The sequence below is a fragment of the Amphiura filiformis genome, unplaced genomic scaffold (genome assembly GCF_039555335.1).
Source record: "Amphiura filiformis unplaced genomic scaffold, Afil_fr2py scaffold_399, whole genome shotgun sequence".
Taxonomy (NCBI): domain Eukaryota; kingdom Metazoa; phylum Echinodermata; class Ophiuroidea; order Amphilepidida; family Amphiuridae; genus Amphiura; species Amphiura filiformis.
Genome location: NW_027305863.1, coordinates 1 through 5318, shown reverse-complemented (window position 1 = coordinate 5318; position 5318 = coordinate 1). Strand labels below are relative to the sequence as shown.

The following is a 5318-nucleotide window of genomic DNA, read 5'->3' as shown; positions in this document are numbered from 1 at the left end:
TTTGTTTGACATTTCAATCATTTCGTCAGTAACAGTTTTCCGATTCTAGCGAAGATTTCCGCCATTTCCTTCAAATTACGAAGAAAGCGTTTAAACTATAGTTTTAGACTTTTTAAATTTTGTATTTTACACTATTTTGGCCCTGAATTTTGCTAGAAAAGGGCTCCTTGCCCTTTTCTTTTCCTTTGCCCTCCTGATTTTCTCTTTCATTTTTTGTCAGAGGGCACTTTTTCTTTCATTTTTTTGTCAGGGGGCACTCTGCCCCCCCTTGACAATGTTGAGAGTAGGAATTACCTTGTAAAATGTCTCAAAAATACAAGATGCCATGCAGTTAATGTTCCGGTCTGAAACGATCAGACAATATTTTAAACATTAATAACATCATAAACCCAAATCTTGAACAAAATCACCCCGGGCAGATTTTTGGCTATTTCGCCATTTACGATCCTGCCCAAAAGTGTCTGCTTTCGATATACCACGTCACAAATACACTGCAGGTTTTAGTTAATTCGCTATATAAACTCACCTTACATGTACATTTTATTTTAAAATAATTTGATATTAATACGCAATGTATAGTTTACTAATTTATATAATAGATAGTGGCAAGCACATTTATAAAGGACTACAATCTTCACTCTTAAACTGTATGTTTCTGAATGTGTTGATTGCAAGTCGGAAACTCCTGCAAAGTTATGGACATGGCCTCTTACCTAATCCATTCTATAATATTCTGCCTAGTGCCTTGTGTGTTTTCTCTTCAATCATTTTGTTGAATGTAATTTTATGAATCAAATAAAAAGATAGAAAGTGACTTCACATAAGTTATGTGTCATTTTATCTATAATAAAGAAGTTATTAAATTAATAAAGTAAGACAATTTATTTATCTATAAGTGCATGTCAAATGGGGTACATTGTTCAATACCATAGGCCTACATGCATAAACCCATCCCTCCTCGTCGTCCGTATGATTAACATTATTTGCTCCTGCTAAAGGCTCGATGTTAGAGTTTTCATTGTGAATCGTCACTCCAGTGGTGTTTTCCTGGGCTCCCTGATGTACTTCCCTGAATGGTCTGTTGAATCGTATGGTCCGTCAAAGAAGAGTCCGCTGGTTTGCTGTATGCTGTCTGTCTGAAGCTTAGGGTTTCCTACCAATAATAAGAATTTGGGAACACCGGAAAAAGAGTATTAAATCAACCGCTCTGCAGGGTATAAAATAATTGGGTTCAAAAGTCATTAAGGCAATATTTCAAAGCAAAACATATCCAATTTGTAATGCTATGCTCTAAATTCCTGCATTACCTTTGCCGCGCATGGCAAGCCATTTTTGTCATAACTTTCGGCTACCTCAGTTCGGGAGCGATGTGAATTCACCGTCTCCTCTGAATTCAGAGATTCGGTGTGTGAAATAACATACCCGGGTCTGTGATTTCACCAACTTTTCAATTTTTTTTCATTTTGGCAGCAAATAAAACACTCAGGCAGCCTGTTTGGTACATTAGCAGAGCAAAATAACGCAATAAAGCTGAAATAGCCGAATAACTTTGTTCACTGTTTTTAAAGATATTATGTTGTTAGCACATAGGAAATGTTTAAACCACAACGATATAAATAACAGTATGTAAGCACCTTGATACAAAGCTACCTAAAAATGCAGTAAGAAGTTAGCACAAACAATATGGGTGACATGGTATTTCCCTGACGTACCCCCCTTCTGATAAAAATTGGTTCACTGTCCTTATGGAGTCTTAGTATGTGGCATTGGTATAGCTTTCCTGTATGGTTTTAATGTAGATTGTGTTTATGCATTGGTTTTTGAGGGTTTGGATGATTGTTTTTGTTTCCACCGAATCAAAAGCTTGTTCATAATCCTTAAAAGCGAGGCATAAGGGCAATTGGCATTCCCTAAATTGTTCAACAAATTAATTCACTGACTGTAAGTGGTTAATTGTGGGGAAATTGCCTCTGAATGCAGCTTGTTCTGTAGGTTGATTTTGGTCCAGTTGAGTGGTCAGTCTGTTTGTGATCAATTTGGTGAAGAGTTTGTACGTGTGCGAGAGAAAGCTACTTTTTGATATCTTTAGTAAAAGTGGTGCGTACACAGAAAGTTTGAATGGACCCCTATGGGGTCAAATGTCCAAAAACGTACGTACAGGCCTGTACACCAAAAATACAGTGAGTTTGGACAACCGATAATCCGCGAACTTGTTTTGTACCAAAAGTTTATAACAATTGACTCCAGGGGGCCATTCAAACGTTCTGTGTACATAGCACTTTCAAAAATCAATATTATCGGAAGGCTACTTTTTAATATCTTTGGTTTTAAGATCTTTAGTGTCGCCTTTTGTGCAGAATAATATCATTAGCACTCTTCCAACTTGCTGGTTTAGTGTTGGTTATTATACATTTAGTAAAGAGTTTTGCAATGCTTGGATGACTGTGTCTACTTGGCACTTAAACATTTCTGCCATGATATAATCTGGCCCTGGAGAGTTTCTATTATTCAATGACTTCAAAGCTGCTTCCACCTCATCTGCTCCCACATCAAGGATATATTCCTTTTCATGTTCTGGACCTAGATTTACATCAGGTACTGGGGTTTTACTGTCATATAAGTCTTGGTAGAATTTTTCTGCTCTTTTGATTATTCTATCTCTTTCATTAATGATGGTACCATCTTCTTGCTTCATTTGAATGATTTGATTTTTCGCTATGACTAAAGCTTCTTTTAGCCGTTTTTTTCACTCCTGTTTTTTTCCATTTCTCTTCTGACATGCTCTGTATTAAAATTGCGAATGTCGGTTTTCATATTCTTTCTTGCTGATTTACATAGCTCTTTATATTCTGGTGTATTATGTTTATTTTGTGCTGCCATGTCCCTCCTTTTGCTTAGCATAAGTTTGGTTTCTTGACTAAGCTTGTCTGGATTTCCTTTTCTTTTGAAACCAGCCACCTCATGTGACTTTGTAGCTACTGCATCACTAATGTCTTCATACATGATTTCAACACCTTCGTCTACTTCCAATCTGTTTTTCAGTTCCATTTCAAAGATATATTTCTCCTCCTGTAACTTGTTTAAGTCAATGACCTATTTCTTGGGCCCTGGTTTCTATACGGATATTGAAGGCTGCTATTCATCTAACCAATATGTGATCACTTCCTGTTGAAAATGTGTTGAGTACTGAGGTATCGAGCATATCTACCTTGAAGTAAACAACTAAAAAATATTTTCTCTTTAAATCGCACTATTGTTTGGTAATAAAATAGCAATCGCGGCAGTAAAAAATAGTGGGTCGGTTGCGCTTCACCCAATATTCACGCTTTTGCTGCCTCGGACACATTATTTGGGTGTACAGGATACTACATTACCATTTATTTCTTATTATAGTCTATCAGAAATATTTCCCAGAACAATGTTTTAAAAGATAAATGTTCAAAACGGTGGCTTTTGCTCCATACATTTTAAGAATCTTCCGTTCAAAACCATTTACCTACTTCTATATTTGAGTGATACTTTACCTCGATTTCCAATAAATAACTACTGCGATAACACATAACAGCACCAACAACGTAGTTACACCTACACCGACTCCAATTATCATGGCTATACATAGGAAATAATTTATAATAGGAAGTAATTAAACCATTATGAAAACACCCTAGATACTATATGTGACATGATCAAGGGGGAATGAGTCACATGTCGACCCTGGTCGAAAATGAGTTTTACATAATTATGTTTCTTAAGAGGACATTTAGAGCTTTCAGAAACTGAAAACCCCATCTTGATACGACTATAATTTGCTAAGTTACATCAATTTATCAATTGCAAACAATATAAAACAAAAGAATTTTAAAACACTTTCTTTGCCAATATCTCAAAATCAATATTAGCGACATCCGAATCATTTCCCTTGATCGTGTCACATATTTGTTTTACTATTATGATTCTAATTTAATTAAAACTATTTTGCAATAGTCTCATGTTATTTAATACAGGTGTATCCAAAAGAACTGTTCTGTCTAAAATTTGTATTTTAAAGTATTTCAGTGCCCAAACCAAAGAGAGATAAATTAGTGGGCAATAAAGCAGCATTACACATTATTTTGAATTTCGAAAAACTGATCCCCTTTCTGTAGTTGTACATTTGTAACAATGCACTTTTGATACACAGTACTTCAAGATTCATGGATAGAGTATTGATTACTGTATTGAGTCCGTTAGATATTATTATAAAATTCTCATATTCTACAATGAAAAGTATATGAGAATTTTCTTGTGATGCAATTGTAAAATAATTTCAATTTGTTTGGGTAAGCAATTAAACTAATCATAACTGATAATTTACGATGGTACCGAACTTTTAGAGACACCCTGTATTAGTACGCTAAAAGCCCACAATACTTTACCTGATCTGGAAGATGCTTTAGAACGGATTTTCTCCAGTGACGTGTTATCTATTCAGAAATACACCAAAATGTTTAAGTTGAGTGGGATGACAGGAGTCATATTTGTGTAGTTTTAACCATTTAACTAAATATAATCAGTGTACTTCTTTAAAATACGCTGCGTGCTAGCCATAGACTTCAACATAATAAGTCCAAGTTTTCAGCTGTTTTCTCAAAATATCAAGAGCTATCTTAAGAACCACTGAACCAATACCAGGCTTGTTTGTACTCATTTTAATGCATTTTTTCATGCTGATTCCAAATATGGTCATGAAAATGTACAATTCTGTCGTCTGCAGTCGACACCCGCGTGGACAGAATTAATACTAATACATTGATCTTATAGGAAAGGAATCAAGGAAGCCAATAACGGCATTTATCTTTCCATGGGTCATTGAACGGTTATATCAAAACGAAAGTCTGCGGCGTTTTTACCTTTCCGAGAAAAATAATGGACATCGGGCGGAAATGACCATTCATCTTGTGTGTCATTTTATTTGTGTCAATATTTGAGTGCAAACACCACTTTGTTATGCTACCCTCCGACTCGTCTTAAAATGGACAATTGGGGCATGAGTAATGTATAATCCATATTGTTTACGATATCGGTAGGGTCCAAAATCTTAATAATAATCTTATCAACACGAATATTTTTAACAAATGAAACACAGACTAAACAATTCAATATCTAATATTTTACAGAGTAAATAAATAACCTTTCATGTTATCATTTATTTTTGTTGCTTGTAACGTTTCCATCTTATAGCCTACAGGTATTCACTAATTTAAACAATGAACAAAATACAAGTTTGTATTGGTTAAAATTTAGCTGGTTGAAAATAATAGTTATAATGATATTAGTTG

At 34.9% G+C, this 5318-nt stretch overlaps 1 long non-coding RNA gene across 1 annotated transcript; it reads right to left on the bottom strand.

Moving 5' to 3' along the window:
* Positions 1 to 924: 924 nt before the first annotated feature.
* LOC140145564 (uncharacterized) lies at positions 925 to 4450 on the bottom strand. Its single transcript, XR_011858098.1, has 3 exons — positions 4416 to 4450; positions 3525 to 3609; positions 925 to 1153 (listed from the first exon to the last, which is right to left on the bottom strand). It is a non-coding gene; the product is annotated as an uncharacterized lncRNA (long non-coding RNA).
* Between the last annotated feature and the right edge of the window lie 868 nt (positions 4451 to 5318).